General features: G+C 30.6%; 1 protein-coding gene across 2 annotated transcripts in view; it reads right to left on the bottom strand.

Moving 5' to 3' along the window:
- LOC127718327 (uncharacterized) overlaps nt 1–22,455 on the bottom strand; it is a 67,472-nt gene that overhangs the window by 27,667 nt on the left and 17,350 nt on the right. The window contains exons 1-2 of one of the 2 annotated variants that reach the window (XM_052224318.1): nt 17,765–17,880; nt 11,315–11,406 (exon numbers count right to left, since the gene is read on the bottom strand). The gene's annotated coding sequence lies outside the window, so the exon portion shown is untranslated. Of the gene's footprint in view, nt 1–11,314; nt 11,407–17,764; nt 17,881–22,455 lie in introns of those variants that run through there. The other variant, XM_052224316.1, reaches the window with a different exon arrangement.

The raw sequence follows: 22,455 nt of genomic DNA, 5'->3' as shown, positions 1-22,455 counted from the left end.
ATCAATAGTAGGCTGAAAACTTAATAAGGGATTTACAAACATAAAAGCATTAGTCTTGCTTCTTCAGTTACAGCAACAAACATTAAAAACATAAAACATTATGGCTATATGGAAAAGAAGACTGTTTAATACTTTCTGAATGCAGAGGTATAAATAAGTTGGTATGCACAACAGGACAAGGGGGGGAAGCTATTTCAGTAGTTTAACACTCCACATGCTCAAGGTTGTGAGTTTGAACCCCGTTCAATTGGCAGGTGTTTTCAACACTGATCCTGATTGACTAAGATTGCCCGTTTTCCTGTGAAGTTCCTGGTTTTCTCTTGCCACTCTGGCTTCTTCCGACAATTGAACCTGGTCACAACAATATAGCCAAGAGTGCTGAAAGTGGCTTTAAACACCAACAATCAATCAATAAATCTTTCTTAAGGATGTTCGCTATTCTGTTTTAAAATAACAAGCTGTTTAATAGACTGTTATAGATGGATAGTATATAAATAAAGGAACTAAAAAAGCAGAAAAAAATGAAGTGTGCTAGTTTTCGAGATATAAGCCATTGAAAATTTGGCGGGAAATAATTTTCTCTAGATTTTTCATACATAACATTTAACATTGGCACCCTTTTTCTTTTAAAAAATACGAAAAAATAACAAGGATTTTAATAGGATTTTCAAATATGGATTTTTAAACTATATGTAATAAAATTATGAAAAGAAAAGTAGGGGTTAGTGGGGAAAATTTTTTAATGGCACTACATGGATAAAACCAAAGGATTCCGAATATCTGGCAAAAATTCAAAAACAAGAGGAGCGAACATCCTTAAACTGGCTAATGCTCTCAATGAAATTACACTTGCCCAGAGTTTCAATAACATAGATGATTAAAATTAACTGACCAATAAGGCCAGCAAGCTTTCCCCTGAATAAAATATGTATGTCACTGGCCAGAAGGAGACTTTTTATCTTCAACTCGTCTGGTACATAAAAGGTAAGATAAAATGGTGCTGCAACAGCTGAACTTCCTCATTTAAGCACTTAGTTAGATCAATTAATTGATATATATATAAAGCAGCAAATATGAAATATTACTAGTTAAATTACTTGACGTAAGCAACTTAAAGATTACCATTAATGGAGCAGGAATCTTAATTAATATTATGTAGCCCTAAATTGAGTTCACAGCTTGTTTTCAGTGTGTCTTATGTTCTAATATTTTAATTTTTCAGGACAAATTTTGATATCTTGTAATCTCTATTCTTAGAAAGGTCCTGTATCAAACTTGTTACAACTACATAAATAAATCATACCAACCCACGTTGACAAACGAATAATTAACTTGAAAAAATGTTTGATGACACCATACAATTCAATTTACAGAGAAACTTGACCTTGTCCAAAATCTGTTTCAGTTATAAAACATGTAGTCTAGACTAGTAATACTAAAACTGCTCCAAATTTACTTTCCAGAACACTAACTCTAGCTTAGTAATCCTAAGCATATTTGAATCTCATTGATTCCCAATCTATCAGAATAAGAAGCTTGTACGAGTTCTAATTAAATACATGTAATTACTCTAAAAGTACCTTAAAATTAGAAACATTACGCTAACTTACAGCACAAAGGCAAAAAAGGCCAAAACTTTAAAACAAAAGCATGTTTCATTTAATTACTCTAAAAGCAGCTTAAAATAAGAAACATTATACGCTTACTAAGCACAAAGGCAAAAAAGGCCAAAACTTTAAAACAAAAGCATGTTTCATACTCTAGCTTGTGGTAAACATTTATTAAGAGAAGTCTTTCCTGCCAATAAGTGATAATTTTGAAATTCTAAACAAATATGTGGGACCTCCAAATCAAAATTGATGCAAGCATGCAAAACTTCAAATTTAATACTGTAATCTCAAACATTATAATGCAACTGATTGAAAATTTAAAATTAGTTCCACAAAGTCTGCTCATGGCCACACAATTTCAGAATACCAATCTGGGAATTGATGTCCTGAAAGTTTTGGCATTATCCAATCAAAATGACCATTACAAAAGGTAATGCTTTAGAATAAAAAAAATAGCTGAAAAAACAGCTTAAACTGAAGTTAATTTTCCTCTAGTTTAACAAAGTCTAATAACTTCAAGCAGCTTAAGGAAACTGAAATCAAATTAATTTCTGAAAAACTAACTCAGCTGTGAATATACATGATAGACATGATAGATAAGATAAGAATTTTTTTAAGATAAGAATTTTATTAATCTAATCAAGAACCCATAAAGGGCATCATTTACAACAATATTAAGCACAATATGATTGGAAAAAAGAAAAACTAGATCCTAATATAATACTATCATATTATGGACAGGATCAGAGCCTAACACATCATGTGTCTTACATAACTATAACAATAATTTCATAATAATTAAATATTATTTTATATATTTTGTATCCACCTGGATCTTATTTCTAAACACTTAATTATATAATTGCCTAGGCACATAAGAGTTGGTAAATGCTCATTTGTGAACAGCCAGAAATATTTTTTATCCTTGGGTAATTCTTTAAAATTATTACAAAAACTGTTTACTTTATCCCATAATAATTTTCTCTGTTCGTTATATAAAAGATAGATATATATATATATATATATATATATGTATATAAATAATATGTGTACTTTTCTCAATTCAAAATCTGGATACTATTTATGTGTTCTATATAAAAGACAGGTACGTTGTAATTAGTAAGGATATGTTTGCATAAATGCATTTATGTTTTTACAAATGTATAAAGGTGTGAGTCACCAACACAAAAGACATAACACATGTATTGATCTTTGCATGGCCTACTTTCTATTTTTAAGGCAGTCAGTAAATGGAAAAATCAATCTTCTTTAATACTTAATTAGATCTACATAGCCCCACTATGTCAACAACTTATTGATGAGGTTCAGTGCATGGAAGTTACTGGCCAGGAAATGTAACCTGATTTGCAGACTTTAAATAAGAAAAGGGGAAAGGGCATCATGGGGCACTTGTAAGCTTACAGCGAAAGGACTATAATCCACTATTTCAGAACTTTTGCATGAAAAAATTACTGGCCAGGAAATGAGATCTGATTTAAGGACTTTATCAGAAGGGGAAAATGGCATGGGGCACTTGTAAGCTTACAGCGACAGGACTATTGCACTAATTTCAAAATCTTTTGCATGAAAAAAATTTCTAGCCAGGAAATGTAAACTGATTAGAGAACTTAATAAGAAGGGGGAAAGGGCATGGGGCACTTGTAAGAACAGCCATTTAAGGACAATCAACTATATAAAAACTTCTACATGAAAAATTACTGGACAGGAAGTATGATCCGATTGGATAACTAATAAGTATGAAAAAGGGAACAAAAAACTTTTCTAGGAAAGTGAAATGAATTATGATTTAAATCTATTTTGTCAATAACTTAAAATTTGCATTAAGAAATTTATTGACAGGAAGTTGAATTTAAGTGGAAGATAAGAGTGGTATGGAATGGAAAAGGAATGGAAGACCTTGTAAGGATAACAAAAGGACTTTTTAAATAAATCCCCTTTGTCAAAACTTCTGCATAAAGTATTAATTACAGGGCAGGAAGAAGACTGATAGGGAAGGGAAAAGGGATTGGAAAACTAATTCAAGGATAGAGAGGGACTTAAATCCGCTCTGTCAAAACTTCTGCATGATTAAAAGGTGTACTAGACAAGATGTGATGTCTGGAAGATCTACCAGGAAGGGAAATTTAATGAAGAGCTGATAAGGAAAGGGAAGAGACATTAATAATTCACAATGTCAGACCTGAACTCTCCTAATATCAGATGAATGTATATTAGACAGAATATGAAATATGAGTGAAAAGAAGATAAGTTTAGGAGAGGGAAATGGAAACTGATTCAAGACTCTGATTTGAAAATGAATTAAAAAGCAAAGAATTTGAGAACTAGCAGGATATAATCTGATTATAACACAGATCTAGGGGCCATATATATGCTTGACTTAAAAGGATCTGAAACTCCTCTGTTTTACTTTCTGTTTTCAAGGTTTTTTGGGGTCCCTAAAGTTTTTTGTAATGATACGCACTTTCAAGAATTTGGAGGCAGAAAAGTCCTTGGTTATCGTAAGAATTATCAGAACAGATAGTAGAAAAAACACTGTGAGATCCATGCAAGCCCAGTGTGGACATATGGCTGGTATCTCCACAGGACAAGGACAGGATGCGGGATCTGTCACTCACTGGAGGAGAGTCAATTATGGCAGAAATCAAATTTAATTGAAGAAGTTTAGGAAAAGACAAATAAAATTTGTTGTATAAGGGCAATAACTCCTGACAGTTTTTACGTCAATAAACACTGGGTAGATCTCATTATTCTGATAATTTTTTCACTGTCAGATATTCTCTATCAGTTTAGTGGTTTTCAAGATAATGGACAAAAAATGCACTTTACTCCTATATGTTCTATTTTTAGCCATGTCTGACATGTTTGTCAACAGGTGAGGTCATTGGACACATTATTTAAACTAGATACCCCATTGATGATTGTGGCAAAGTCTTGTTAAATTTGGCCCAGCAGTTTCAGAGGTGATGGTCTTTTTAAAGGTTAAATGATGACAGCAACAGACGACAGACACCAAGTGATGGCAAAAGCTCGATCACACTGGTCTTTCAGGCCAGGTGAGCTCAAAATACGAAACCCTGGAAAAATGTTGAGCTTCCGTATTCACTCTTTTTACAAAATATGAGATTTAATTTGATTGGACAATGGACTTTGGTGTGCTAGTCAAATGACAAAATCCACAATAGCAGTCAGTGTAATATAAGCTTCAAACAGCTCCATGTTTTAACACTTTTTGCTTAAGTCTTCCTCATTTTGATCATGATCTTACAAGATAAGCAATTCTCAAATAAAAGTAATCCTTAAAATGACTGTTTGATTCACACAATTTGATACTCAGTTAAGCATTATCATTTTTGCAGAATTTAAGTTTCATGATTTATAGTGCAAAACATGTTCATAAGGTTTTATTTTTGTCTTTTTCTTATCTGCAATTCTAATCTTTCAGTTCAAGGGATATTTTCATGATCTTATCTTAATTTTGTCTTAATCAGGGAATTAGCCAAAAAAAATCCCTCACGAAAACAGTTTAAGTTGAGTGTCAATTTTTTTGGTTTCAATAACAATTAATCCACTGTGAAGTCATGTCAAGCAGCACCCACCCATACATATGACTGAAAATTAAGTATAAGATACACCTTGAGGGCGTTAGCCCGAATGGGTGTATCTAATTTACACCAAGATATTATTGTCAATTTAGAATGATAGTTTTCAATAATTAAGGAGGGGGAACTTTCAGCAATTTGACCATATGTTATTGAAAAGCATGATAAATGTAAGGTATCCATTTTCATTTAACAACATCTTGGTGTAAATAATGTTACATGTAGTTAGCCATTTATTCTTTTACTTTTTGAGGGCATGAATTTTTGTGGATTGAAGGAAAATTTAATTTTGTGGATACTTGAGTTTCTGGTTTAAAACAACAATACTAAAGGAAGCTAGTATTTTGTTGAACAATTATTTTTGTGGTTTTCCTATACCCATGAAATATACAATAATTGTTATCTGATAAATAATGATGTATCTTAACCAAAATATTAACCTGATATGGGACAGACAAACGGACAGTCGTACAGACAGGAAAACAATGCCTTCTTCTGTATCAAACCAGGGCATAAAAATCAATAGGTTATTATGAGTAATTAAGTTTATACAAGGATAAGTAAACATTGAGCTCCAATAAATCCCTTCTTAATTCCAAAGTTGCTACATGTTCTAGTTTTTTCGAGAAATTCACCCGAAACCAAATTGAATTAAAAAAAAAAAAACTGGAAGTGCCCATCATTATGTCTTCAATAACAGTCAAGATTCTTTCTTTCTTCAAATTGTATTGTGTGTTTGCTGTCTCATTCAAAAAGTCTTTCCCACGTCACCATTTCTGAATTTGCATTTGTATTTTCTGAATCATCTGTTGCAGATCACCAAAGAATTCACACTTGGTGTCAAATCTTAACTGATTTGTTTTGTCATTCCTACAGGGTCTTTGACCGGAATATTAATTAGAATTATTCACAGTACAAGGAAACATATAAAAAAAATTACTCACTGTAATATATATACAAGTAAATCATTTATTTCATTATTTTAAATTTGCTCATTTAACTACTATTAATATCATTGACAATGATATTTTTAGATTATTCTAATATTTTAAAATATGAGAATTAATTTCACTAAAGAAAATATTACAAAACAATACATGCGGTTACATATTTTGAATTTTCATTTGATATCTGAGAAAAAAGGTCAGGATCTTTAGGGCAAAACCTGAAATGGTGGTGAGGTGAGTTTGTTTTAATATATTTTATATTCAACATAGAACAACTTTATTTTCAACCCCTGCAGTTTGCCTTAGTTAATCCCACCAACTCTTCATAATATATATATACAGTTGTTACCTGAATACACACCCCCTACAAGCAAAACCACTTATCCAAACTGATACAACAACAGGTATAAATAATGTCCCATAATTCATTCACAATGATGAGGAATCATATACTGAAAATGCATACTTTTTAAAACATAAACAACCCAATTGAACCTCACAATTCAATCAACCTATATCCTATATTTACCCCACTAATTAAACACCCACAGATACATTATGAGTGCCAGTGACTGTCTGCCAAGATTCCCTACTAAAATAGACATGCACCCACTACTATTACATTCTTCCCCCACTAAAAAGTACTTTGTCCCCTTTGTTGTAATATCTATCTACAAAAACTGACAGTTTTGGGTGTCAAATATGATGAACTATTGGTTACGGGAGGTATTAATCTCAGAACTAATATATATTGCAATTTTGCATAAATGTAATATACATAATGTTTATAGATTTGTGAGGTTTAACATAATATTTCAAATCCATAATGTGCCCTTCATGCACTGAAGTAAACATCTGTACACACTGAAGCTTGCATTTTTTCATGCAAAACATTTAACAAATTTCAGTTTTTGTTTTCAAAAATAATATCAATTTTCACAAAATTTGTAATTTCTAGTAATAGTTGATATTAAGTGGGTGGTTTAAAAGGAAAATATAGACTAAAGAAAGTTTTGATATTTAAATCTTACACGTACTTAACAAACTTCAAAAACATTTCAATATTTTTCTGAACTCATTAACTTTAATAAAAAACTATAAAAAAGTAGGACTATGTTTTTTAGAACTTTTTAAATGCAGGTAAATTGAATGTATTATAATATTAAAAAAATTTGTACAATTTCAATGTGTTGGTTTTTTTTTTTTAAATACTTTAAAAAAGACAGAAAATTTTGCAATCAGTGTATTATACTTATAATACCTAAGGCCAAAAATAAAATTTAAATTGTTTAATGTTGCCTGTGACCTACCCACCTAAAAAGCAGCCTACCCCAAAAATTTTATGATACAAATCGTTTCCATTTTTTTTTTTTAAAGATTTTTTTCCTGCTCTAATGTCATTTTCTTGTCTAAAACATATAATTTATGTTGTTGGCCCCCCCCTATTTTTTTTTAAAAATCCCTATCTACCTATCCAACACTACAATGCATGGGTAGGTAACATCAAACAAAGAATTTTTGAAGGGTGGCCTAATTTACCCTTGACATAAAAGTAAAAACTGGAAGTTCAGAATGTGGGTGTATAACTATATATATTGTAGGTAATAATTAGATCATACACCTGATCAGAATGTTTGCCAAACATTTAACAATAAAGTTTTACAGTTAGTTAATGTCCTTACAAACATATAGAGTAGAATCGCAGGTGATTGCTATAATTTCCTCTCAGTTTATTGTCCTGAAATAATCGTCAATTTATGTATTTCGGAAATATATCATTTTTGGACAAGTCATAAACCACATACGTACAAGATGACATGAATATAATGAAAAAACACCTACGCGGCCTAAAAAAAATGACAAGTTCTCCTACCTTAATTTTGTAATGTCTACCCCCAGGGGGCATGCACTGCATATTTTTAATACACAAAAATTTCTTGTAGATCTTTTGTCATCTTAGACCCCTTAGTCAAAATTTGCATACTCATGCAAATGTGACGAATAATAAATAGCCTACATATAATTTGACTCATTCATACATGTTATTTGTTACTTGAAATACATTCTCTTTTTTCATGTTTTATTTTAATTCTATGAAAGATATTAATCAAAATGTAATGTATAGACATTAATAAATTCATAAACCACACAAACATTTGTACTTTAAAGGAACAAATAAAAAAAAAAAACAACAAATAAAGTTTACCAAATTATTTTTATATTAAGATAAAAGAACTGTCAAGATCGTTATTCAAATTGTTAAACATACAAAAATAAGAGGAAGAACTTAAGTTCCCGGATATATTTCACACCACAATTATTTTTAAAGTCTTTCACTTTTTCAGTCAGTTTTATTACATATTTCCTAGAAATCAATGAAAAATTGCAAATTTTACATGTTTTGAAAAAATCATCATCAAAGGTAATCTACAATATATCCAAAACAAATAAATTTGTATATTAAACACAATAAATGTAAGTATTTCTAAATGAATCTAATATATAAATATTAGCTAAAACTAAAAATATGTCAAAATTTATTAAAGGTGTTAAGTTTGGTCAAATGTTAAGAATTAAGCAAAATATCATCAGATTTTTACCTCAAGGTCCAATAATAATTACTTGAGTCTCTTATACCTGTAAACTTTAGTAAAGAATGAAAGACTTATTTAGAATAATCCTCGAGTGAGGTATTTATAAATTGAGGCCTTATATGGTCACAGTATGCTTATCACTTCTAGCAGTATTCCAGGCATAACCCTTCCCCTCATTTTGGATCTATGTTTCTCTTGACCCTTCTCGAATTTCATTTTGGATCTATATTCCTCATGACCCTTCTTGAATCATGATAATAGCCCAAGAGAATAATGTCCACACCATATTGTTCCTGTACTATTGAATTATTTATTTAGAGGTTGTAATTGTGTAACTTCCAGGCACATTTCCTGTCAGAAAAACATTGTAAATAACCGATTGTGCATGGTTTTGACAGAATTTACAAGAAATATTCCTATCTGATTTGCAGATATATTCTTATATCCGATTTTGTATACACAATAAAATGTAACATTATATAGGAAAGGGTTTGGCGTTTTGAAATAATATTACAATAGCTATATAATATAGCTATATTATATTCATTTAGCCGATATCCGATTAGGTGGAGTCTAACGTTATGTACCAATAAATAATTTAATGATGCCCCCGCTTGCATATAGTGTTATAAAGGGGCATAACTAGAGAATTTTAGAGGATTGAGGAAATGTTGTCTTTTTGTTGATGTTTTGACAGAGATTTACATTTTCTTAAAAATTAAAAGTATCTAAATTTGTAAATCTATCAATACCAATGAAATCTACAATAAATGGAGAATGTGTCCATGGGACACAGATGATGCCCACGCTTGCATATAATGTTATAAAGGGGCATAACTAGAGAACGGTAAAAGTGACGCCACCCAAATTCGAATTCGATCTGTATTTTGTGGTAATAAGCATTGTGCAAGTTTCATAACATTAGGTTGAGACAAACTAAAGTTAGAGAACAGAAACCAATTTTGGGACGTACATACAGATAGACGGATGAATGGACGGACAGACGTACATGGGTAACTAACATTCAATGTCCCCTCCGCTGATGGCGGGGGCATAATAATGAGATCCACTTTAAACAAAAGCCAGTCCATAACAATGTATTTAATACACCAATAGGGGCATATAATTTCTGATTTACACACTGATATTAGCGAGCTTTCATTAATTAATGAGGGAGGTCTTTCAGCAATTTAACCTTATTTCATGGCAAAATATGATACAAAATATGCAACATAATATCCAATCACATTCAATACCATCATGATGAAAAATTAATAAACAAATAGTCAGATACATAAAGTTTAATATATTTCCTATCTTAGAAATGATTATTGCCATGATTTTCCATTTTGCCACCAATTAACAGAATCTATTTCACAGCAGAGGAAATCAACTCTTTACCAGCTTTGATCTCTATTATCAATTAATGGTTATGTCTTGATTAATTAATTCTATTTTTTCGGATGAATAGTTAGACAAGGCAGTCCGTATGTAAATTCACGACAGCTTATTCGAGCAGGGAGATTTTTAATGGTTTATAGAGCTTGATAAAATATGAGACTTATGTACTTGTAAAATTTGTTTTGTTCATGTTCTTTGAATAATTGGGTTCTCATGCACTTTCCACATGGCATATTCATTCTTTATGGATTCCATGTAATAGGTTTTGATGTCATTAATAATCTATTATAAATTCCTGTGTCTGACCTTTTTAAGGAAATTGGACCAAAATTCTTTTGCGATAGTAATCCTTCTGTGTCTTGGATTCTACAATTGGACTGAAAATTCAACTTAATTCAAAAGGGCTGCCAGTGTTTTATGGTAAGGTTTTTGTTGCTCAATCTTTTGTTTTTCTCTGTGGACTATTTTGTGGACTCAGTTGTGATTATTTTTGTCTTTTTTCATTTGGGCCATAGTGTCGTCTGATGTTCCCTGAGGGGGGTGACATGCTTATGGGATGTGGGATATAGGGGAAAAAAAAAAACAGTGGAACCTGGAAAAAAATGACAAAAAAAGCGGGATTTGGGAAATAAACACCTCAGTGTCGCTCCCCTCTTCTTTGACTAATTGTTTTTGATTGCCACCTCCATATCTTGTATATTTCATTTATACCATTTTTTTACAAGGTAATAAATTACAACTGTTTTTTATGGTCAGAAACCCAAGTAGATTAGGAAGGTAAGCTTTACTTAATTTCCATCAGGAATGAGTGTTGTAAACAATCTTTATTTTACATGTGACAGATACACTTGTGTCATCTTGATGAAAATAAGCTGTTAATTGAGAAGGACAATCTTTTTTAAAAGTACATTGTTGGTAACGCCAAAATTTTTAATTTGTCAGTTTATACAGAATTGCGACTGCATAAAGTTTCACCTATATTTTTTCTAGCAGTTAAGGTGAAGTTGTACTTACTAGACACATGGACAGACAAACAGATGGTTTTCTCCTTCCTTCCACCATCACCCCCATCCCCCCTAAACAAGTTTGCAAGGGGGGGTGGGGGGGCATATATATATACAAATTAGTAATCAACAACTCACCATATAATTTTATTGATCCAGATTTATATCCTATCCAAAACTACCATAAAATACATCTTCATATTACAGTTAACTTTGGCACAATGCATTTTCTACAAAAAAAAGTACAAAAAAACAATTAGTGACATTTTCAGTATGAACTGAACATGCTTAACTTCTGGCAATGATAATATACTATATAAGTAAGAGTGGGGTAATGTACTTGATAGATAACTTCTGGCAAGGATATATAATATGTAAAGGGGAGTGTGGTAATGTACTTGATAGATGAGTGTTCCTTCAGAAGAACAGTGTTTGAAATTGAGATCAGACCATTGGCCTGAAGCGTGCAGAGCCTTTTACACCTGTTACCTTTGTCATCAGTCAGAAACTGCTGATCCTTCCGGAGCACATGACTTCATCCTGATTTTTCGAGGAGTTCACGTCTCAGAAACCCAAGTAGATTAGGAAAGTAAGCTTTAGTTTTCTGTATTGTGTTTAATTGATTGTTTGATTGTTGGTTGCTTAACGTCCAGTCACTCCAGTGGCAAATATTTCATGCAAATTCAAGACGATATTGTGTTTAATAGCATCATCCCTATTTGTCTTTCCATACTTTGAATTACATGAATTATGGTCTGATTGGTATCCAACCCTCCCCCTTTTAACATGTAAGTTGCTAAAAATTATAATACATTTGAAATAAATCAGATTCAAATTTCTTATGAAATAACTTTCAGAGGCTTAACTGGGTGTCCATAAAAGTCAAGTACCATGATAAATTACTTGGAAAATCTTACTATAAAATTTTCAAACAAACAAGATTGAAGTCAAACAGGGGAATTAACAGTATTTTTGAACTATGTGTTTACTACCAAAGCAAGATGATTAAGAGAAACATTGACCTTGGGGAAAATGTGGAAAATGACTTTCAGAGCACTATAATAGTACACATCACTGATAGCTAGCTACTGTCATTAATGCATTATATTATCATACCATATAACCATTCATCTGTAAAACAATGCTCTAACAAGTTGAGAAATTCTACAGGTTATTAGAAGAGCCATTTTTTTTTATTAAAACAATGATTAGCTATATACATTGAAATCCAAACTGCCTTAGTTGAACAATTGATCTCCAAAAATTTCAAGAAAAAAGTCTGGGATCATTTTTTTTCAAAAGTTACCATAACAATCAATATAATATAGAAATGACCACTTGTGAAGCAGGATCTATTTACCCTTCCAGAGCACCTGATATCACCTGGTTTTTATGATGGGGTGGGTGTTGCTCAGTCTTTGGTTTTCTATGTTGTGTTGTGTAAACCGTTCTTTATCTCTTGATCTTTTTCGATTTTTGCCATCGCATTGTCAGTTTTTTTTTACCAATGAGTTTCAATGTCCCTTCATTTTCCTTCACCTCTCTTTTACATTATGAAAATGGCTTCAACAAGAATATATATGTTTTAAGTACTGTTGTTAATTTAAACGATTAAAAATACCTAATAAACATGTTTTTGGTGTACAATAGATATTAATGATAAAGAAATATGCTACCAATGTCTAGTGAAGTAAAATTTAATACAATATAAAAATTATAGATACAACACAATTGCCTTGAGGTCATATATTAAAAAAAGATATATTCATGAACTTATCTAATTATAGCAATTTTCATTAATAATGTATTTCATAAATTCAGGTTTTTTTTCAATTATTCAGCTCTATATTACAAAGAAATCACTTCCAATTTTTTTTTGCATGATGGAAGTTCCTCTAAAAATAATCAAAATGATACTAAATTGTTGCATCAGTAATAAATTATAAATGAATCCAATTTGCTCCTAAAATTGAGAGCCTTAAACAAGAAAACTTAATAATGACATTATGTTTTGTTACTAAGGGAGCTACAATTTGATTTTTATGGGGGCTAGGATGAAATTTGAAAAAAAAAAGGCAGGACAGAAGTTTTGAGTAAAAAAAAGGCAGGATGAGCAACTAGGCAAAAAAAAAAAGGCAGGATGACAAATTATGTATAAAAAGTCAGGATAAACTAATAAAAAAAAAGGCAGGACCGAATAAAGTGAAAAATAAAAAGACAGGACCGAGATTACAACTAAAAAAAAATGAAAGACACAATTTTTCATCCTAGCCCCCCCCCCCCCCCCCCCATAAAAATCAAATGGTAGCTCCCTAAGCACTTCAAGTCCCCCTTTTTAATTAAAGAAATTATAGTTATTTTTCTCTTATGTAGTTAAATATAATTTCAATCAAGTATAAATGGTATAATAAATTTTCAGAGCTCCTTTTTTGTTTCCATGTGAAAAGTTTTGTTTCATAAAATAAACAACTCTTCATTATTTTTTTTGATGATTCATCCCAAGATCACAAAGAAAGACAACTCTTTACATAAGCAGCAAAGGGAAATAATCCAAAATAGGACCAATGCTTTACAAATTGTCTTTGGTTTTAATTCATTTTCAAAGTTTAAAGATCTTTCATTCACTTTGGAAATAGTAAACTCAGCAATACCGCTACATTTTTGCTTGATCCTTTTAAGAAATAGCTGCTTACAAAAAAAATTTCAAATACAATACTTTTATAACTAAAATGCTGAATACAAAAATGAGTTTAATTTATGCATCTATTTTTTTCCCAAAAAATCATAAAGCAATTCAAAGATTAATTTCTTACCTAAATAATAGCTATTACAACATATATCTATAGTTGCTAATATGCTTCTTTTAAAGAAAATGATTAAAATTCAAAAGAAAAAAATTAATTTACCATTTGACGCATCAATCATGATTACCAAGAAAAAATTATTCCAGACTTTTTCCAAGAAAATAATCCAGCCAAAATTAAACTATGTAAAACAAAACACCATGATACTAGAACGCCATATTGTCAATTTAACGAGACTGGTCGTACTTTACACATACAGTCACTGTCGTTTTTTTTTTTTACGCCTTGTCAAGTGTCTTTACGATAGGTATAAAAATAACCTGTCATCTATCATTGTAATACTGACAAAAAACAATGTGTCAACATGAAATATAATGTTGTACAATTAATAAAGTTGTACTAATCATTTGCCTTGTAAGAATGTTACTAAACAGCATTGTACAATGTGAACTAACACTTAAGAGTAGGCCAAAAATAAAAATAAAATTGTTTTATGTAGCCTACCTATCCACCTCAAAAGCAGTTTACCCGAAAAAAATATTTTTAGTTTTTTTTTTTATGCCTTTACTTGGTTTTTTGTCTAAAAAATAATGAGCTAATGTTGTTGGCAAAAAAAATAATAAAATCCCTACCTTCCTACCTACCGAACCATCAAACAAAGAATTTGTTAAGAGTGGCCTTAGATCTATCTAAAATTTAAAAAGTTAGAATTAGAAGATGAACTTATGTCATTTCAAAAGACCTAAAAGTGATTAAATTATTAAACCCTTCATCAACATGTGAAACTCATAAATCTGCTATTTTTTTTTAAACAGTGACATTGAGACCTGAGGAAAGAAGCAGCTTAGTAATTTTTAATGTTTTTATAAATATATATTTTTTGATTACATTAACATGATTCATGTTTAATCTATATTGCATTGACATATATATATATATATATATACATGTTTTTGTGGCAAACAGTTTAATTTAATTATATGATAACAAAGATTATCATTTAATCATTGTATGATAATCATAGAGGCAGATTCATTTGATGGTAAATTTTAAGATTATGGCTGCAAATTCAGAAAGATAATTTTACCAATTTTCCCTTTGTATTTGTTTTAGTCGGAGGGTCAAATTCTGAAAGTTCACAAAACTTAATTGAAATGCCAGTCTTATTGAAATGATCAAAATTTTTCAATAATTTTAAACATCAAAGAGCCCTATTGATGAATTTAATTTAAAAGAAAAATTATCTATATCTACCAAATTCAAATGTATGTAGGTAATAAAAAAAGACTCTTTACCTAAAATTCCCTGAACTATATTTATATCTATATCTTTCCACATTCCTTAAGTGCTTGTCCCAAGTCAGGAGACTGTAGTTCAATAGTTGGCATTGGTTCATGTCTGTCATATTTGTTTTTTCGTAAATTGTGTTGTTATAAACTAACGTCGTTAGTTTTCTTTCTAAATTGAATTGTTTCATGTTTTTCATTTCAGGTCCTTATATAGCTAAAATTACTATACAGTATGGGTTTTTCTCATTGTTGAAGGCCGTACAGTTGCATATAATTGCTTACATCCACTTCATTTGAACTTTGGTGGAAATATAGTTGTCTCATTAGCAATCATACCACATCTCCTTGTTATATCTATATATATCCTCTAGTTGTAGTAGTGTCTAAGGCATATTGTTATAACAGCTACAATAACAAACATTGGGTCAAAAGGGTTTAATTAATAATGGTATGATTAATTCATCCTATTTGCCTTTCAAATAAGACTGTATACAACATGCCTAATGGTCCTTAACCTTGCTGACTATGCAGTTATAAAGTGAAAAGACAGTCAACAATATTCAAGGACTAAATAATCATAAAAGGCCATTGTTTTGGAATGTAAGAGTGAAACCATTAAAGAAAATGACAAAATAATAAAGGTATAATGCCAGGCCCAGCATCATACATGAATATCTTCAAATGAAAACATTATGGCCTTTAAGGCTAAGGTCAAATCTTAAAGGTCATGTGACAGGGGATGTTTTCTTAGCCTTTTGCTATTTTCTTATTAATGTCAACTAAACATCATTCGTATTTTGTCTTCTTCTGACTTTTTGTGGTTCATCTTCCGGCATATTACGTACGTAAAATTTCTTCATGAATAAACTGACATGCTGGGAAACTGTTAGAATATAATTCAAAGGCAAAAGTTCAAAAAAATTGATATCAAGGTCATTATTATACACTCTCCAAAATGGACAGCAAGCTCTGTAAATAATCATGAATCTTTCGACAGTTAATTGTGAAGAAATCTAACATGGATCTTAACTAGATTTTGCTTGAACCTCAGAAGGTTAAAATTATAAATTTATAAAAGAGGGGCTAAAAATGGCAGTTCTTTTTCAATGATTTTTAAAAAAAAAGTGTTCCTTTCTGTGAGACACAAAATCAGGTACTGATCATCTTTTTTTGAGATATATAACAATTGATAAATCAGGGACATTTAAATTACATTGATTATCTATAAGGGAAAATGAAGTTTTTTGAAAGGACAAAAAAAACCACTTTAAAATGAAGTCTTAAGATGAAAATATAGAATATTATTGATGGCCTTAGTATTGATAAATTCATATAGAAAACCTAAGGTTCTTCAGTATTTCCAAAAGCCACACAAAACATCATCTTTAGAAACATGAAAAATCTGAAACTGGAGTACATCAGACACTTTCTGTGTGGGTTACTAAAGTTCCAATTTTAAACTATTAGATTGATTGATTGATTGATTGGTGTTTAATTCTACATTCAGCACTATTGGCTATTTCGTAGCAGTTAGTTTTTATTGTGGAGGAAGTCGGAGTTCCCAGGGAGAACTACTGACCCTCATCAAAAAACTGACATTCTTAGTCAATAAAAAAGATTGGAATCGAATGCACCTAGTGATACAGTAGTTTAACTACTTAGACCACTCTGTCAATGAGGCCCCTTAAACTATTAGATATGAGATATTAACATGAAATCTTAATAAGAAAGTAGGCAAAAAGTTTTCTACAGGATGTGGAATGAAATAATTTTTCTTATTACAGACTTTATATATAATAAAACTTAGTGTATATAAGAAAATCAAAGAAATGAGGAAATCAATAAGGTTACATTGGCCTATAATGACACAGCAAATTCATTACAACATGAATGTGATCTCAAGAGTCCAAACAAAATGGAGTTATAATTTCTAAGTCAAGTGATCACTTCAAAGTGTAACTGTTGAGAAAATGATAGAATACCACAAAATTATAAGTACACTTTTATTCAGTCCTTAAAATCAGATAAATCAAGAATTTATTAATAGAAATGACATTGTAATATCAATTTCATAATTGACCTGAGACTGACTCTGAGCTTTCACAAACAAACCGTCTGTTGGTTCCACCCACATACACTTGCTAAGCCTAGTGACCCCTACCATGACTGACAATTAAGATTACAAAAAGCACATCACTTAAAGAAAGAGTGGGATTGCTTGATATGCAAATATCTGAACATATTCACTCAATTCCTATGAAAATTGTGTATGTTCCAAAAGTTTTTTGGCACTAAAAGGATAAGATAACCCTTCATGACCCCAATGTCTTCCAGGAACTAAAGAATGACAGACATGGCAAAAATAGAAACTCAATATAAAAAGTTCCTTCTTTTTCAATAAAACAGAGGCCTTGAAAACCTCAATGATTTACCACTCCTATGTATTTACATCCTTAATGACCTCAAAACTGTAATATAAGTAATTGGCTTCTTACCTCAACAAGTTAAAAAAATAGCAATCAGATAACTGATCATCAAATCACATGTCTTCCTGATCAGAAAGTTTTAAACAGAAATATGACCTACTCGGAAAAACCACTTAAGTTTTTTAATGATTTAAAAAAACCTTCAGAGTTACCTGCGGTTTACCTGGTCATTGGTATTGTTTATTTAAAGTATACATATTTTGATAGTTGGCCAAGATTATGTTGATTAACGGAGCATAACCTACAACATTGCCGCCCACAATTATACTATATATACTGAACAACAGAAAACATACACCATATTTACCAAAATTGTATTAAATATACTGAAAAGCAAAACACTTATATATCTGCCACAGCTGAACATGTATTGAACAACACCACATCTGCCACCAAATGTTGTTTTGATATATTTTTTGATAAAATGAACAACAATGCATGAACAGCAAAAATAATAAAACTACAAACACCAAAATTGTACTAAATATTCTGAACTGCTAAACACTTATACATCTGCCACAGATGAACATATACTGAACAACATTACATCTGCACCACTGCCACCAAAATTGTGTTTTGATATACTGAACACCAAATTTGTGTTTTGATATACTGAACACCAAAATTGTGTTTTGATATACTGAACAACAGAAATTGTATGCAGAGGCAATGATAACCTCGGACAAATTTCCGAAGATGTTTTACCAAAAGTTTTAAAGGCTATACGTAACAATGTGTAGTACAGTTAAATATAAGAAATATTGACATATTGAATGACTTCAATTTTTTTTAATAACTCTGAGTTTCATTTGCTCATCTGCAGCTTCTGTTGCTTAGTGTAGTTTTTTTTTACTTTTCGTAGAAAACTGTTGGTATGGTAAAAAAAAAATCACAAAAAAATCAATGTGATCCTATATTTTTAACAAATCAGTAAAATCCTAGATAGATATTACTCCTATTAATAACAGTTGTTTTTCCATAAGTAATTTATTTCAAGTGCCATTTGATAAAAATATTTAAAAAAAAAAACAAACTTGTCTGCAATGAGGCCTTAGCATTCTAAGTGCTTTGTAATGCATACTAATCTCTGATACACAATTTTGGATACAGAGTATAGAATTCAATTATTCTGATGTTTACACATGTAACAGTACACTGCTGAAGAGGCAAATAGTTAATTATCTTATGGACTAGATATTGACCTCTTATTGAATAGTGGAAATATTGTTTTCGTGGGTGGCTGTTTACACTACATCAATCAGGACACTGATAAGGAATCTTTTAATAAAAGATGAAGTTGTTTGTTTTTTTATCATGCATAGAGTACGTTGCCAACAAGGATGTAAACAAAAGATTTGCGTGTTGGTATCATGCACGAAACTAGAAAATAGCTTAGCTAATTAGATTTTCACTTCCTATTGCATCAATATAATAATTAAAGTATTCTCTGTTATAAAATTCATCCAGACAATCTGCTTGAAATATTTGCTGCTGATCAGAAGGGCGAACTGATTTCTATTTACATTATATTGTTAAAATGAACACAAAATATGACTTTGTTAGCCATATTTAAAGGTCCCCTTATAATGCAATAAATCAGGTAAGTATTTTTCTTTTGCTTGTCATTTTAAAATTTTTGAAGGAAAATAAACTGTGGTCACTGATCATTCAATGAAGTATGTGACCCCTCATCTTAGAAAACCCTGGATCAGTGCCCTCTGAATTCTATTTTCTGACATAGGACCAAATAAATTATATAACGGTTTTTCGGATCATAACAATTTTAGTTGATGTACACCTTAAACCCAGTGCAGATGAACCCCATGTTTAAATGATGCTTTAATTTGAAGTATTTATCACCTCAAATTACCAGCAATCAGACTTCTTCACATTAAATCACTCAACACAAGCAATACAATTAGTAAAGGGAAGATATAAATCAGTGCAAGATCAAAAATGCAGCTGTAACATGCAGACATTGATGGTTGAAAACAAGACCAAAAAGTACATCTTATAGTAAATTAAGTTTATTATATCAACTTGCAGTCATTTTAAAGGTCCATCAGATATGTGGCAATGTCCAGTAATAAATGGTTTGGTCCAGTAAAATATCCTCCATTACTGGACCAATTAACCTGCTGTGTAGATGTAAGAATTTTGTAAAACTCATTATATAAAGATTGCTAAAATGCTTAATGGTCAGTAATGCTTAGACAATTACTGGACCAAAAGACCACTGTGGTCCAAAAACCTTTGAAACCTCTGAACTTGACCTCTTAATGAGTTTTCTTCTTGTTATTGGGTTGTTGTCTCATTGAAAAATATCCAACATCTCCTTTTATTCATGTAACATATATACTCCTTCAATTTAGCCAGTTCTGAGAGAGGATGAAACTATATTTTTAAACCATCATGGACATCATAAGCCCTTTTAACGGGGAAATGTTTTGTCAGTGACCAACAATATTGTTTATTTTTCCATAAAAGCTGTGTTATAGTATTCTCATGATCAAATAACAGAAATTCATTCAGATAAATTTTATGCAAATTTTAAAAATAATGTATATGAACAGCTGACTCGATCTTGTTATTTCTTACTCTTGCATTTATAAATTGCTATTACACAAAAAAAGTATCTCAAAGTATTAATTGTCTGTCCCAATTGAGAGATTTCATTGTATTAAATGCCCCTGATATCTCAATATTCTTGTTATCTCAAATTATTCATGTCAGTACGATCAACTCAACTTTGAGAAGACTAGAGTTGACTGTATATGACCAAACAAAGAAGATCTTTTTAGGGGGAGATAACTCTCATAGAAGCCTAAACATGAATACTTTCAAACAAAAATTGGGAAAATAGAGATTTGCTTATCAAACAAAAATGTTTAGCGATCCTTACCTTCACATCAATGCAGATTTAACACACACCTGTCCACTGACTTACCTGAAATTAACCTTGTTTTGTGACAGGTGTAATAAGGTATACTTTCTAATTAATTCTAACACCTACGTAATACCGTGTGTGATCCAGATTAATTAGACATTGTATGTAAAGAGATTGATGACTCTCTGTAGTGGCTTAGTTTGAAAAAACAAATATGAGAAAGGAGGGGTGGGAGTAGGGGGAGGTGGAATTGATTAATTTTAACTCCTCTATTATATATTGAGCGAAAAATAGATGAGGGCTTTTACGGATAAAAAGGGGCCAAGACAAATTTAATTGTAAGCTCAAAATATTTTGTGTTACTACGTCATAGCAGAAATTTTATAAACAAGGAAAGAAAGATGTGTAAAAAAAAAAGTATTCTATTAGCTACATATAGAAATATCAAATTGAAAATTTTTTTTTTACTCATTTTTAGTACATCCTTTAGACACAAAAATACACATGAAAAATAAAATGAGATATCATTATGCGATATCTATAATATCTATTATATAATGTCTATTAAGCCAAAGTTTTTTTATTTACAAATATATGTTGTGGATTTCAAATTTTATTCATTTTAAATAAAATCATGACTAACATTAAAAAAATAAGAACTTGGTAACTTGATAATAAACATAAAACAATTCTTTAATAATCACCATTACAGCTTCGGTTCATTGGGATTTATGATCATATGGTTACTTAACTCTGACCATTACAGTCACAATGTTACAGTCTCCTTGACATTCAAGTACTATAATATGACTTAAAAAGATTTTAAAACATCAGTACTGTTGAACTAAACTATGTCTTTTTAATGCCTTAAAAACTTATACTACATAACATCACTGTAATCTGACCTATTGATTTTAAACTTTAAAACAACCCTAGTTTAATTAAATATAACCACTAACATTAACATTTGTAAGACAATATTTTCATACCCATTTTTTTAAATTATAAAATCTCATATTTCATTCAAGTGCATAGGAACTATGATAAGATTACATGTATGAAGGATTATTTTATAAATATTACCTTCTTTTTGTATTTAATAAAGTTCTGCAAAAGACAGAGAGTATCAAATTCTTAAGGATGTTCGCTTCTCTGTTTCAAAATAACAAGCTTTTTAAAACACTGTTATAAATTGATAGTACATAAATAAAGGAACTAAAAAAGCAGAAAAAAATGAAGGGTCCATGAGCTCTCTTTCGAGATATAAGCCATTGAAAATTTGATGGGAAGTGATTCTCTCCAGATTTTTCATACATTTAACATTGGCACCTTTTTTCTTTCAAAAACTATGAAAAAATAACAAGAATTTTATAAGATTTTCAAACATGGCTTTTGAAACTATATGTAATAAAATTATGAAAAGAAAAGTAGGGGTTTGCGGGTAAATTTTGTAATGGCACTTTATGGATAAAACCAGAGGATTCCGAAAATCTGGCAGAAATTCAAAAACAAGAAGGGCAAACGTCCTTAAATCTATTTTCACAAGTATTAACCTTAATAGGGGATCAGTGGTTTAAACCACCCACAACTTTAAGCAACTTATTATAATAGCTCTATATCAGATGCTTATCATTTTAAAACTAAGAGAATCTTTTTTCAGTGAGTATTTTTGTACCTTCCTCATAGAAAAATAATCAAAGTCCTAAAGAATATAAAAATAAGGAGATGTGGTATGATTGCCAATGAGACAACTATAATAATGACCACCAGAGAACAATTGAGACCAAGATGTAAACAACAATATTACATCCTT

This window comes from Mytilus californianus, unplaced genomic scaffold (assembly GCF_021869535.1).
Source record: "Mytilus californianus isolate M0D057914Y unplaced genomic scaffold, xbMytCali1.0.p SCAF_10, whole genome shotgun sequence".
NCBI lineage: Eukaryota > Metazoa > Mollusca > Bivalvia > Mytilida > Mytilidae > Mytilus > Mytilus californianus.
This window is presented reverse-complemented; position numbering and strand designations above follow the sequence as displayed.